The 16,293-nt window shown below is 41.4% G+C and overlaps 1 pseudogene; it reads right to left on the bottom strand.

Moving 5' to 3' along the window:
* Nucleotides 1-5,069: 5,069 nt before the first annotated feature.
* Nucleotides 5,070-5,708, bottom strand: LOC123050707 (E3 ubiquitin-protein ligase ATL9-like; annotated as a pseudogene).
* Nucleotides 5,709-16,293: the final 10,585 nt, after the last annotated feature.

The raw sequence follows: 16,293 nt of genomic DNA, 5'->3' as shown, positions 1-16,293 counted from the left end.
CTTGGTTTATCTTCTCTCTTCTCATAAGGGCATTCGTTGGAGAAGTGGTTGGTTTCTTCACAGTTGTAGCATTTCCTCACTTTCTTCTTCTGGAATCTTCCCTTGAATTTTCCCGCGCTAAACTTCTTGACAAAGAGAGCAATGTATTCATATGAAGGACTCTCATCGGAGTCAATCTCATCACGATCTTCCTCATCTTCTTCTTCTTCTTCTTCACTTTGCTCTTCTTCACATACATGCTTGACCTTCAATGCAAGGTTGATCTTTGATGTTGGGGTACCGTGCATGGCAAGATGTTTTGTCGCATTTGCCTTTGATTCTTCAAATAGTTTGAACGTGGATATGCTGTCATCCGGGGTCATTTCCTTCAATCCCTGGTGTTTTCTTATGTCCCACACCATTTGGTGATGATAAGGAGCAAGAGCATGAAGCAACTTGTCCACGAGAAACCTCTTAGTGAAGTTGAATCCATCTTGCGTCTTGTCACAATCACAAGACTCAATGTCGGCGGTGAGAGTCATGAGACGCTCAAGGAGCTGCGTGGGGGTTTCACCCTTTTCCATACAAAAGTTTTGCAATTGACCCTTGGCAATTTCATATTGAGCAAGCCGGAGAGTGGAGGTACCGGTCTTGGTCCTCACAATGCTATCCCATAATTCCTTGGCACTTGTGATGTGTATGTATGGTCTCCTTTGCTTGTCAGTCATACCTCTCCTTGTGCACATGATTGCGGTGTCGTTGAGATGATTGTCATATACTTCTCTTTGTGTAAGATTCTTTGGGTCTACAGCTTGATAACCATACTCCAAGATCTCCAACATCTCATCATTTCCATATCGAAGATGATCCTGCATAGCAACTCTCCACAAAGCAAAGTCGGTTGTGTCATCAATTAAAGGAGGTTTGCCTTGGGGGTTATACTTTGGTTTCTCTACTTGAGGTCTTCCATAAAGCCAAGGAATACTGGAGTGTTCATTACTAGGAGGTTGTTGGCCAAGTGAAGGAGTAGGCACAGTTGGCCTCGAGGCCGCACCAGCAGAAAGTGGTGCAAGCATCATGGTCAATGTGGCTAGTCTCATTTGGACCAAGGCCTCAAGAGAAGCATCATGCTCCTCCTTTTGCTTAGCAAACGCCCGTTCCAGATCCTCAGAAGTGAAGGACTTGTCTTCCGTGGAAGCCGCGCCCTTATCCTTCGGATCTGCAACAAGGGGAGTCCTGTTGGGGTTCATCTCGCTCTAGGGCGGTTAACCACAAGAATAGAGCATGAGGCTTTAATACCAATTGAAATTATCGAGATGGACCTAGAGGGGGGTGAATAGGTACATTTACAAATTTTAATTGTTACTTAGCAATTTTAGGCAATAATGTGGAATATGAAATTGGGCCTAACAATTGCAAGTGTGATAGTATGAGCTAAGCAAGGTAAACAAGTAACACAAGAAGGAGAGTAAGCAATCACAATATGATATACGTAAAGACTAAGAGACAAGAAACCAGAAGTAGGAAGTTAGGGTTAGGGATAATCGCAACTTCGAGAGACGAGGATGTATGCCGATGTTCACTTCCTTGGAGGGAAGCTACGCCACTGTTAGAGAGGTGGATGTTACCACGTAGGCACACCAACGCCATGAAGGCTCACCCTATTCTCCCTTTGAGACAACACCACGAAGGCGTTTCTCAACCACTAGTGGTAGACCTTGGGGTGATCTCCAAACACTCAAAAACTTTTCGGGGGTAATCACAATGAACGATTCCTCTCCGAATGACTCCTACCGCCTAGGAGTCTCCAACCTCCAAGAGTAACAAGAACGATGGGGAAAAGCTCAAGACTTGCTCAAATCACGAATTCCTTTGGTGCAAATAAGGGGAAGGAGTGGATCTATCACTTGGACGGACAACTTCTCTCAAATGCTCTCAAATCCCTTGGGGATCTAAGATTTGGTGTGGAAGGATGAGAGAGAGAGAGAGTGAAATGTGTTCTAGGGTTTGCTCAAGGTGAATGGTCAACCCTTTCCCGTGGGGGAAGAGGGCTATATATAGTGTGTGAGTAAATGTGACCGTTGTAGTGCAAATGATAGGGTAGGCCGGACATCTGGGGCAGGGGCCAGATATCCGGCCTAGTGTAGCACTACACATGTAAAGCGGAAAGCAGAGGATGAAGCAGAGGGGCCGGACATCCGGGGCAAAGCCCGGACATCCGGCAACACAGGAAGGCCCGGACATCCGGGGCAAAGTCTGGACATCCGGCGTGGCTGGAAGTCCCGGACATTCGGGGTGAAGCCCGGACATCCGGCGAATACGTGCAAACCTACTGGTGTCTGGATAGCAGGGAGCCGGACATCCGGGGCAAAGTCCGGACATCCGACATGGCTGGAAGTCCCGGACATCCGGGGTGAAGCCCAGACATCCGGCGAATACGTGCAAACCTTCTGGTGTCAGGATAGCAGGGAGCCGGACATCAGGCAAGTGGGCCGGATATCCGGCATGCGGCCCGCGGCCGGAAGCCCGGACATCCGGCATGGGAGCAAAGACAGAACATAATCACCAGAATATTACCCTAAGATTTTGAAGCTAGGAATCATTGTGGCTTGAGCAAGTCCTTCACTAACCCTACCGATCCCCTCTTAATAGTGCGGGATCCTATACTCAAGAAATCAAATGATGCAATCTTTTTTATACTTCTTGCTTGAGTATACTTTGGGTAAAAATCAACTTCGTATGCTCACAATCCACACACATTTTGATGAACCGGAGACTAACACCTAAGATTCACTTGACAAACATAGTTAGTCCCCTACATGTATATTGTCATCAACGTCAAAACATGATGTAAGGGCAAGATTGCACTTTCACTCGCTCCGCCTCGTCCTTGGAGGCTAGGAGCTGTTGGGGAACGTTGCATGGAATTTCAAAAAAATTCCTAGGCACACGCAATGATCTGTCCATGGAGATGCATAGCAACGGGGGAGAGTGTGTCTACGTATCCTCGTAGACCGTAAGCGGAAGCGTTATATAACGCGGTTGATCTAGTCGAACTTCTTCACGATCCAACCGATCGAGTATCGAACGTACGACACCTCCGCGATCTACAGACGTTCAGCTCGATGTCGTCCTCGCCGTCTTGATCCAGCAAGCATAGCGAGGTGGTGATGAGTTCTAGCAGCACGACGGTGTGGTGACGGTGGTGGTGAAGCAATCATGCATGTCTTCGCCTAAGCACTGCGACGATCTAGAGCGGAGGAATAAACTAGAGGAGGAGGGGTGCCGACACATGACATGTAATAAGTTGTATCTTGTGCGGCACCCCTCCTCACACACACACATATATATATAGGTGTCGGAGGGGAGGAGACAGCCCTAGGGCGCCTCCAATAGGGCGGGTGGCCACCCTAGGGTTTTCCTAGTGGTGCGCCCCCCTTCCATATAATGCACAAGGGAGAAGGAAAGGGGGGAGGTGCCCCTTCTCTTTCCTTTCTCCCTTCCGGAGATATGGTAGTATGAGGAGGTGGCGCCTCCCCTTTCTATCTAATTGGGCATGGATGCCTTTAGGGGGGCACACAAGCCCATGTGGGCTGGTGTGTTCCTTCTATATGGCCCAATAAGGCCCAATACTCTCACGGTGCCTCTGGGCCCCTTCCGGTATTCTGATAACTTTCGGGTGCATTCCGAAACCATTCCGGACACCAAATAGCATCGTCCTATATATCAATATTTACCTCCGGACCATTCCGGAGCTCCTCGTCATGTTCGTGATCACATCCGGGACTCCGAACAACATTCGGTCACCAAACCACATAACTAATATAATACAAAATCGTCATCGAATGTTAAGCGTGCGGACCCGACGGGTTCGAGAACTATGTAGACATGACCGAGACACCTCTCCGGTCAATAGCCAATAGCAGAATCTGGATGCTCATATTGGCTCCCACATATTCTATGAAGATCTTTATCGGTCGAACCGTTATGACAACATACGTTATTCCCTTTGTCATCGGTATTTTACTTGCCCGAGATACGATCGTCGGTATCGTCATACTTAGTTCAATCTCGTTACCGGCAATTCTCTTTACTGGTTTCATAATACATCATCTTGCAACTAACTCATTAGTCACTTTGCTTGCAAGACTACTTATGATGTGTATTACCGAGAGGGTCCAGAGATACCTCTCCGATACTCGGAGTGGCAAATTCTAATCTTGATCTATGCCAACCCAACAAACACCTTCGGAGATACTTGTAGCATCTTTATGATCACCCAGTTATGTTGTGGAGTTTGATAGCACACAAGGTATTCCTCCAGTATTCGGGAGTTGCATAATCTCATTGTCGAAGGAATATGTATTTGACATGAAGAAAATGATAACAATAAACTAAACGATCAATATCCTAGGCTAACTGATGGGTCTTGTCCATCACATCATTCTCCTAATGATGTGATCTCGTTCATCAAATGACAACACATGTCCATGGCTAGGAAACCCTAACCATCTCTGATCAACGAGCTAGTCTAGTATAGGCTCACTAGGGACACGGTATTTTGTCTATGTATCCACACATGTATCAAGTTTTCGGTTAATACAATTCTAGCATGAATAATAAACGTTTATCAATGAAATAAGGAAATATATAATAACAACTGTATTATTGTCTCTAGGGCATATTTCCTTCAGTCTCCCACTTGCACTAGAGTCAATAATCTAGTTCACATCGCCATGTGATCAACACAAAAAGTCTTCACTAGAGTCAATAATCTAGTTCACATCATCATGTGTACAACACCCAAAGAGTTTACGAGTCAATAATCAAGTTCACATCGACATGTGATTAACTAAGGTGTGATCATGTTTTGCTTGTGAGAAAGGTTTAGTCAACGGGTCTATCATATTCATATCCCTAAGTATTTTGCAAAATTCTATGTCTACAGTGCTCTGCAAGGACCTACTCTAGCTAATTACTCCCACTTTCAATATGTATTCAGATTGAGACTCAGAATCATCCAGATCGGTGTCAAAGCTTGCATCGATGAACGCTTGCTGGCTAGGAAATAGATCATGTGGCGCAATTAGCTATCGTGTCAAGATGTCCGCCAGGATCCTTGACGCCGTACGGCGCTCGGGTGACGCACCACAGCGCCGCAACTGGGGAACGGCGGCGACATGACCGTCTCCCCCGGCCGCATGCTCACCGACTCAAGGTGCGCGCTGCACACCGGGCACGACGAGGGTGCGCGCAGCCAGGTATTAATGCAGCTGGATGAAGTCTATGGACGCCGGCAGCACGCACACCACGTCATCGTCTTCCAGCTCGTGCATGCACACCACACACTCCAATGATGTCACCCTCCCCTTGCTGCCACTCCTCCTCTTAGCACTGGTGCTCCTGCAGCCGCCCCAGCTGCCCTGAGGTGAGGGCCGACGACGTCGGCGCCGCTCGTGCTCTGTACATGAAGATGGCCGGGTAGCGCAGCGATGTCCTCCAACCTCAGCACGAGGTGGGTTGCGGGAGGCGGGTTGTGGCCGGTGCCGTGGACCTCGCCCTCGCGCCACTCCGACAAGAGCGGCCGGCCATAGCGTACGGCCAAGTACAGTAAGACGCCGACGAGGATAGTGATGATGATGTACAACAGCGTCAGGTTGGAGTTGGTCGTACCGGGCGGGTCCGTGGACGTCGTCAAAACTGTCACGCGATGCCGTCGGGGATGACATGGATGCGCCAAAACCGCAGACCCCGACCACTTGACGTAGAGAGATTTCTAGGACAGGGATGTTGTGAATCAATCACTGAATAATTGCAGGTGTGTTCTCCTAATCTCCTTCCGTGGACCATTTTTGTTTGGGCCCTCTGCACTCCGCCACGGATGCGTACATCGTACTGTCTGTCCTCCATCACGTCGCCGCTCTGCCACTACGGCCGCTTGCTCGATTCCCACTGCCGCACAGCTAGCTAGGGTTCGCGGCGTCTCGCGTGTGTCGCTTGCTGGGTTTGCTGGCTGCTCGGTCGGTTCATGCTTGGTGCTCGATGGGGCCCAATAGCTGGTCGCATGGCCCACTTAGACAACCAATTGGCCCTTTGATTTCTTCTACATTTTTTTGCATCGAACGTTAGCTAGCCAACCAGAGCCAACCATGAACGGATACATGTAGAAGCAAATTCTTCTAACCCTAAAAAAAGTGAATTCTTCTAAAAAGAACATAGGTATATTAAAAAAAAATCATAAACATGTTTTGACAACATGAACCTTTTGAAAAAACACGAACATTTGCTGAATGTTTGAACATGTTTTGAACATTTAGAACAGGTTTAGAAAATGTGTTTTGTAACCACTAACATTATTTTGAATTTGTGAATTTTCACTAAAACAAGAATATTTATAAAATCTTGAATATTTTTTTAAAATGCAACTTATTCTAAATATCTTAATATTTTTGAAATATACAAACATTTTTTAAACGACTGGGAACATTTTAAATTTTGAGCGCATTTTGGAATGGGATCAAAAGAATTAAAATTTTGAACGTTTTATAAGATAGAAAAAATTAATTTCTGATTTGTTTCTAAAATATGGAAAACAATTGTAAGTTTGAACGACTTTTTCAAGATTTTAGTTTAAAAAAAGGGAAAATCTAAAATTGTAAGGAAAAAAGAATCAGGAAAGTAACTGGAAAAAACCAAAATAAAAAATTAACAAAAAAATTGGCCGGCCCAGTCTTGGGCGTCCTGTGCGAAGCTTCGACTATTTAACGCTTCGAGCGGAAAATAGGCTTTCGCAGCTATCTGGGCAGATAAATACGTGGGCTAGCTTCGTCGGGCCACAGCGCGCGCGGCCCATGTACGAAAATTGTTTTTTTTCTTTTTTAGCAGACGGGTGCACAAAAATTAGTACCACCTCGGATATAGAAAAAAAAACGTTACGTAGGTGAACGGATGAAAAAATTGGAGAAACACACCTTGGTTTATTAGTATGTATTTATATTTATTTATGAATTTCCAAAAAAAATTGGACACATGAACAATTTTTTTAAACCCCAAAAAGTTAATGTTTTGAAAAATAAGAACCATTATTTGAAAATTTTGCTCATTTTTGGAAAAAGATGAACATCACTTGAAATAGGTATATTTTAAAACAAATCATAAACATGTTTTGACAACATGAACCTTTTGAAAAAACACGAACATTTGTTGAATGTTTGAACATGTTTTGAACATTTAGAACAGGTTTAGAAAATGTGATTTGTAACCACTAACATTATTTTGAATTTGTGAATTTTCACTAAAACAAGAATATTTATAAAATCGTGAATATTTTTTTAAAATGCAACTTATTCTAAATATCTTAATATTTTTGTAATATACAAACATTTTTTAAAAGACTGGGAACATTTTTAACTTTGAGCACATTTTGGAATGGGAACAAAAAGAATTAAAATTTTGAACGTTTTATAAGATAGGAACAAAAATTTAATTTCTGATTTGTTTCTAAAATATGGAAAACAATTGTAAGTTTGAACGACTTTTTCAAGATTTTAGTTTTAAAAAAAAGGATAATCTAAAATTGTAAGGAAAAAAGAATCAGGAAAGTGACAAGAAAAAAAAATAAAAACACTAATAAAAAATGGGCCGGCCCAGTCTTGGGCGTCCTGTGCGAAGCTCCGACTATTTGACGCTTCGAGCGGAAAATAGGCTTTCGCAGCTATCTGGGCAGATAAATACGTGGGCTAGCTTCGTCGCGCCACAGCGCGCGCGGCCCATGTACGAAAATTGTTTTTTTTTTTGCTTTTTTAGCAGACGGGTGCACAAAAATTTAGTACCACTTCGGATAGAAAAAAAAGTTACGTAGGTGAACGGACGAAAAAAATCGGAGAAACACACCTTGCTTTATTAGTATCTAAATCTAAATAAATTAAATCTAATCTAATCTAAAAAGAACATTGTAGAAGCAAATTAGGCATTAGCGGACCCGACGCGTCTGCCGCGAATTAATCAGCTGACCTCTTATATGGAGACGATGAGATCATGACATTGGAGAGAAGGCTAGGAACGCGACGGCCATCGCCGGCCTGGAATTTTTTTTTTTTTGCGAAAAGAATGATAGGCCTATTATAAAGATCCGCAAGAAGTACAAAGAACATTAAACATAAAAATTAGCACGGAAAGGAAGTGCTTTGATATTGATGCTAAACACATGTCCTCTTTTACATAGGGTCCCATGTCATAGACAAAGAGACCCGGTTTCATATGTTTTTTTCTTGTTCCATGGCAACGACATCATGGATGACAACCTCCCCTGGGACAACCGGTCCAGCTGCAATCCGAAAGAAAATATAACAAGTTGCCCGCTCAAGCACAACCTAAGTATGCAAGATCATACAAAGAAGGTAAAAAAGGAGAGATGAGATTTAGAATGCATTATGCATCCATGAAAAATACACTCCATAGAGCTCTACATCAGCGACCGAGGTAAATTGGTCATTTGTGAATATAAAATACATTATATATTTAAATTAATCAATTCTTTATAAACTAACAATGAACATTTCAATTATAAACAGTTCTCTTGGAATATAGATTATCTTCTTTTGCTTATGTTGATCTATTTCTGAAGGGATGAACATGTTTCAGAGAAAAATACACTATAATCGACACCAACACAAATCAACTTCCTTGAGCTCAATAGCTCATTTTTTTTTAAATTGAAGTGTAGCACTTCATACAGTGATTTTGTATGTTTAAGACTGTCGGCAAATATATTATATGACTAATGCTTCGAGGAATGCCTCGGTGGCACACACACATGGAGCGTATTTTAGTGAAGCAGCAAAATATAGTCTTGAGCCATTAGACTAGGGTAGTATTTTTTATTTTCCCCATTGCAACGCACGGGCCTTTTTGCTAGTATCTAATAAAGTACGGTTATGACGTTCGGACACACCATTACGCCGTAGTGTTCCAGGTGGCGTGAGTTGTGAAACTATTCCACATTGTTTTAAATGAATGCCAAACTCGTAACTCAAATATTCGTCTCCTTGATCAGATCGTAGAAACTTTATTTTCTTGTTACGATGATTCTCTACTTCACTCTGAAATTCTTTGAAATTTTCAAATGTTTCAAACTTATGTTTCATCAAGTAGATATATCCATACCTACTCAAATCATCTGTGAATGTGAGAAAATAACGATAGCCACCGCGTGCCTCAACACTCATCGGACCGCATACATCGGTATGTATTATTTCCAGTAAGTCATTAGCTCGCTCCATTGTTCCAGAGAACGGAGTTTTAGTCATCTTGCCCATGAGGCATGGTTCGCAAGTATCAAATGATTCATAATCAAGTGATTCCAAAAGTCCATTTGCATGGAGTTTCTTCTTGCACTTTACATCAATATGATCTAAGCGGCAGTGCCACAAGCATGTTGCACTATCATTATCAACTTTGCATCTTTTGGCATCAATATTACAAATATATGCTTCACTACGATCGAGATTCAACTGGATGATGTCCCGCACAATGTTGCGGGAATATTTTGTAGTATTTCTATGAGATTTTGGTTATATGAAACATGAATATTTGAAATATTAGTTTTTGAAAGTATATAAGAATTAAATGTAAATAGCATAATAGAATGGAATTTTACATGCATGAATGTTTGCATGTAGAAGTGGATTTTTAATATTCATAGTTGCATGTTGAGGTGGGTCTTTTCCTATGCATGTTGAATGATGAGGTGTCATGCTTGCATGTTGAGAGAAATATATTAGTGGGGGGTAGCTATTTAGATATAGAAGATAAACCATTCACATTGGGTGTATGACCATAAGAGGTTTTATTCATGTAAACAGAACAACAATTATTCTCTGACTTAAATGAATAACTGTATTGCAATAAACACGATCTAATCTTGTTCATGCTCAACACAAACACCAAATAACATTTATTTAGGTTCAATACTAATCCCGAAGGTAGAAGGAGTGTGCGATGTATCAATCTTGAAACACTTCCAACATACATCGTCACCTTGCCCTTAACTAGGCTCCGATTACTCTGCAACTCCTGTTTCGTCCCACCAACCGGGACCAAAAGGTCCAGACGAACCGGGACCAATGGCCCATGTGGCCCGGCCGGCCCCCGGGGCTCACGAACCGGGTCCAATGCCCCCATGGGTCCCGGTTTTGGACTGAACCGGGACTAATGGGCTGACCCGGCCTGGACCATTGCCCCCTTTTCTACTAGTGATAGGACCCCGCTGCCACGGGAGGGTAGGACAAAAGATGCCATGCAAGTTCTTTTCCATAAGCACGTATGACTATATTCGGAATACATGCCTACATTACATTGATGAACTGGAGCTAGTTCTGTGTCACCCTATGTTATAATTGTTGCATGAGGAATCGCATCCGACAGAATTATCCATCATTGATCCATTGCCTACGAGCTTTTCACATATTGATCTTTGCTTAGTTACTTTTCCGTTGCCACTGTTATGATTGCTACAAAAACTACTACTGTTACTTTTGCCACCGTTACCATTATTTCCATACTACTTTGCTACTAAATACTTTGCTACAGATATTAAGTCTTTCAGGTGTGGTTGAATTGACAACTCAACTGCCAATACTTGAGAATATTCTTTGGCTCCCCTTGTGTCGAATCAATAAATTTGGGTTGAATACTCTACCCTCGAAAACTGTTGCGATCCCCTATACTTGTGGGTTATCAAGACTATTTTTTGGTGTCGTTGCCGGGGAGCATAGCTCTATTCTTTGAGTCACTTGGGATTTATATCTGTTGATCACTATGAGGAACTTGAAAGATGAAAGAACCAAGATTTTTCCCTCAACTATGAGGGGAGGTAAGGAACTGCCATCTAGCTCTGCACTTGATTCACCTTCTGTTATGAGTAAATTTGCGACACCTACACCTGTTATTAATTCTGATATGTCGCATGTTATTGATGATGCCACTTCTGCTATGCATGATGCTTATGATGAAACTACTCTATGCTTGATAATACTGTGCCATTAGGTGAATTTCTTGATGAACAACTTGCTAGGGTTAGAGAGAATGAAATTATTGAAACAGATAATATTGATGAAAGTGATGATGAAGATTCTCCCCCTAGATATGAATTGCCTGATGTGCCTGAGGGTTATGTTATGGATGAAGAAACTGCTAGAGACCTTTTTGCTTGCAAAGATAGATATGATCTTAAGAAACTGTTAGCTAAGCTGAAAGAAAAGTCTTTGAATGCTAGAATGAAATATTACCCTGCTTTTGCTACTTCACCTATCTGTATTTCTGATAAGGATTATGATTTCTCTGTCGATCCTGAGTTAATTACTTTGGTTGAATCTGATCCTTTTTATGGCTATGAATCTGAAACTGTTGTGGCAATCTTACTAAATTGAATGATATAGCCACCCTATTCACTCATGAGGAAAAAATTTGTTACTACTATATCCTTAAGTTATTTCCTTTCTCATTAAAGGGTGATGCTAAAACATGGTTTAATTCTCTTGCTCCTGGTTGTGTGCGTAGTCCCCAGGATATGATTTATTGCTTCTCTACTAAATATTTCCCCGCTCATAAGAAACAAGCTGCCTTAAGGGAAATATATAATTTTGTGCAAATTGAAGAAGAGAGTCTCCCACAAGCTTGGGGGAGGCTTCTCCGATTATTTAATGCTTTGCTTGATTATCCTCTCAAGAAAAATGAAATACTTGATATCTTTTATAATGGACTAACCGATGCTTCCAGAGACCACCTGGATAGTTGTGCTGGTTGTATTTTCAGGGAAAGAACTGTTGAGCAAGCTGAATAGCTATTGAATAATATATTGAGTAATGATAATGATTGGACACTTCCTGAACCAACTCCTAAGCCAACTCCGAAGAAAAGGGGTATTCTATTTCTCAGTCCTGAGGATATGCAAGAGGCAAAGAAATCTATGAAAGAAAAGGGTATTAAAGCTGAAGATGTTAAGAATTTACCACCTATTCAAGAAATACATGGTCTTGATAACCCGACACAGGTAGTAAAGGTAAATTCTCTCTATAGATTTGATGAAGGTGATATTCCTCGTAATAAGTCTGCTAGCCAATGTTTGGATGAGTTTGATAATTTTATTGTTAAACAAGAGAACTTCAATGCTTATGTTGCTAGACAATTGAAACGTAATGCTTATATGATTGAACACTTGAGTGATCATATGTATAGAGTTAAACAAGCTTCTATGGTTACCACTCAAGTAGAACATGCTTCTATGGTTACCACTCAAGTAGAACAAGTGCTTAAAGCACAAGATGATTTGCTCAGTGAATTAAATAATAAGAAAAATGATAATGTTGTTAGAGTTGTGACTAGAAGGGGTAGAATGACTCGGGAACCTTTGTATCCTGAGGGCCACCCTAAGAGAGTTGAGCAGGATTCTCAGAGAATTAATGTTGATACACCTAGTCCTTCTAAAAAGAAGAAAAGAAAAATGATAGGACTTTGCATGCTTCTAGTGAACCTGTTGTTGACACACCTGAGAATCCCAATGATATTTCTATTTTCTGATGCTGAAACACAATCTGGTAATGAACATGAACCTAGTGATAATGTTAATGATGATGTTCATGTTGATGCTCAACCTAGTAATAATAATGATGTAGAGATTGAACCTATTGTTGATCTTGATAACCCACAATCAAAGAATCAACATTATGATAAGAGAGACTTCGTTGCTAGGAAGTACGGTGGAGAAAGAGAACCATGGGTTCAGAAACCCATGCATTTTCCTCCTAAACCATCCAAGAAAAAGGATGATGAGGATTTTGAGCGCTTTGCTGAAATGATTAGACCTATATTTTTGCGTATGCGTTTGACTGATATGCTTAAAATGAATCCTTATGCTAAGTATATGAAAGATATTGTTACAAATAAAAGAAAGATACCGGAAGCTGAAATTTCCACCATGCTTGCCAATTATACTTTTAAAGGTGGAATACCAAAGAAACTAGGAGATCCCGGAGTACCAACTATACCATGCTCCATTCAAAGAAACTATGTTAAAACTGTTTTATGTGATCTTGGAGCCGGTGTTAGTGTTATGCCTCTCTCTTTATATCGTAGACTTGATTTGAATAAGTTGACACCTACTGAAATATCTTTGCAAATGGCCGATAAATCAACTGCTATACCTGTCGGTATTTGTGAGGATGTGCCTGTTGTGGTTGCAAGCATTACTATTTTAACGAACTTTGTTATTCTTGATATTCCCAAGGACGATAGTATGTCGATTATCCTTGGTAGACCCTTTTTGAATACTGCAGGGGCTGTTATTGATTTCAGAAAAGGCAACGTCACTTTTCATGTTAATGGTAATGAGCATACGGTACACTTTTCGAGGAAACAACCTCAAGTCCACAGTATCAATTCTATTGGAAAAAATTCAATGATTACTATTGGAGGTTTTGAATTCCCACTTCCTACTGTCAAGAAGAAATATGGTATTCTTATTGTTGGGGACATGCATATCCGCATTGAGGTAACCTAGTGTTATTCGAAAATTCTCCGGTTTCATGTTATTCGGAAAGAGTTTGTTAACAAGACTTGATCAACCTTGTTAGTGGATTCCTTTTGATGAGCATGAGATGGATGAAGTTAGAAAGCACAACTCTCTGTACCCTCCTTTTACTTTCTGTTATTTAGATTAAATAAAGCAAAATTAGTATTTTCTGTCAGTTTTTTGAATTATCCTTGCAATAAAAATACCCCAAAAATAAAAGTTCTCCAAATGTCCTAAAAATGAAATATGAATTTTTGTAGAATATTTAAGAATATCTGGCACTGAGAACACACCAGGAGGACCCACCATCTGGCCACGAGGGCACAGGGCGCGCCCACCCCCCTAGGGCGCGCCCCCCTGCCTCGTGGACCCCACGTGGACCCCCTCCATTTATTCCAGCACCCACTCACTTCGTCTTCCTCCAGAAAAAATCCTCCCATAACTCAAACCCGTGTTCTAGCTCATCTTGCTGCCATTTTTGATCTCCTTGCTCAAAGTTCCATTCACAAAACTGTTTGGCGAGATTGTTCTTCGGTATGTGACTCCTCCAATGGTCCACTTAGTTTTTGTTCTAGTGCTTTATTTATTGCAAATTTTTGCTGCTAAGGTGACCCTGTTCTTGAGCTTGCATGTCAAATTTATATTGTCAAAAGTAGTTTTAATGCATGGTTTAGCCTCTAGGCACTTGTGGGAATAGTTGCTATCAGTCTTGTTGAGTTTGGTTCACTTTTATTTTGAGTCACTAAAAATTTCAGAAATTTTCAGAGGGAGAAAATGTTGAAGAGATTGTCGAGAGGCTCTTCGAGCCGAAGCTCGAAGGATAAGCAGAATGAGGAGAATAAAAAGCTCAAATACAATCTTCCCCGCACTGCGGAGGTTCGGCCGTGCGAATGGCCTTGTGAAGCGTTCTTGAGAGCCGCCGGAATTTACGATGATTTTTATTACTTGGCTGAGAATGCAGGCCTCACCGACTTCCCCCATGACCAGCGTGAACAGTATCTACTACTCACTAATATTTTCATGCAAAAAATTTATTTCCATGCTAAAAAATCACCACCTTGAGTGGAGTTTCACTTATATGATGAGGTTAAGGAGATGTCACTTCATGATTTTTGTCGGGTCTGCAAGATACCCTTTGTGGGCAGCATCGAGGAACCACACAGTAGTGATGTGGATGAATTTATTGATAGAATTTCTATAGGGGAAACGAGGAAAGTTTCAGATGCAAGAATTACTAGTATACATTTTCCTGTTCTACGTTACTTTGCAATATTTGCTAGTAGATGCTTAATTGGTCGCGGGAACAGTGGAAATCTTAGTGCTCCTGGTCTTGTCATTTTGCGCCATGCTTTGTTTCGTGATACAACTTTCAGCTTAGGCGCTATTATTGCTAAACGATTAAGTCTGAACCGTACAAAGGGCCCCATCTTCGGAGGCATCTTTGCTTCACGCCTTGCTGAACACTTTGAGATACCTGCTAGGCATTATGAGAAAGAGGAAAAGTTGCTACCCCCTGTTTTTCTAGATTATAAGAGTATGGTAGCACATGATTTTATTATTAAAAATAATAAGAAGATGCTTAGGTACAATTTGATATTTGGTAAAACTCACTGTGAGATTATTACCTTGCATGCACCCTCTTTGTTTAACATACTTTTAGGCACGTACCTCATCTTGCCAGAGGCCATTTATGCATACTGGAGGCTGACACAAGTCCCAGAGCCTGAGCCTGAGCCACCACTTGACCCTTATCGACAGTCTGTTTATCAGTGGGATCCTGTGGAGATCGCCAACCAGTGGCACCCTGAGGACCCTCCTCAGTACACCGGAGAGAGTAGCTTCGATCCGTGGGCATAGACCATCTTAGGCCAAAAGCCTAAGCTTGGGGGAGTACGTATTTCTCACTGACATAACATTCATGTTCACACACTCATTTCAGTTGTCGGTGCTCATACTTTTTCATTGTACTATCCATGCTAGTTCATTTTCTTTTCTAAGCCTTCATCTTGTGTGTTTGAAAAACCTTAAGAAAAAACAAAAAAATAGTTGTAGCTTTTAGCTAGTTTCCTTTCCATGCCTGTAGTAGTAGTAATTAAAAGAAAACCCAAAAAGATTGCTCGTTCTTCTTTTGCTTGTTGGGAGCTTTCCCGTGTAAATAGTTTTATTTCTTTTCTTATTCTTTAGGGGTCGAGAGGAGAAGACCATGATGAAAATGTTGAGTGGCTCTCATATGCATTATTGTTAATTTAACAAAGAGCCCATATTACTTTGTCTTCTCCCTTGTATTGAATGCTTGCAGATTCCAGCTTAGTCCAATGCACGTGCACTATTATTATTATCCACACCGTTCAGTCGTGCGAGTGAAAGGCAATAAGGACGATATATGATGGACTGTTTGAGATGAGAGAAGTTGGTGTGAACTCGACCTATGTTGTTTTTGTAAATATGATTAGTTCATCGTTCCTGATTCAGCTTATTATGAATGAAACATGTTTGCAATGACAATTAGAGATTATAGTTGCTCATGCCATGCTTAATTTGCTAGGAGTTTATAATGGTTTACCTTCACTACAAGAAATATGTCAACTAGTGACCTTCTGTCAGTGACCCTGGAAGAATTGGTCATAGATTTATGACCATTTGAGACCAATTGGTCAAAAGCTGTTCGGGGGGCTCCAGACCCTAAACCATTGCGACCATTTTGGTCAGAAAGGTCGTAATTTCCTTACACGAAATGGTCATAA

Source organism: Triticum aestivum, chromosome 2D (assembly GCF_018294505.1).
Source record: "Triticum aestivum cultivar Chinese Spring chromosome 2D, IWGSC CS RefSeq v2.1, whole genome shotgun sequence".
NCBI classification, from domain to species: domain Eukaryota; kingdom Viridiplantae; phylum Streptophyta; class Magnoliopsida; order Poales; family Poaceae; genus Triticum; species Triticum aestivum.
This window is presented reverse-complemented; position numbering and strand designations above follow the sequence as displayed.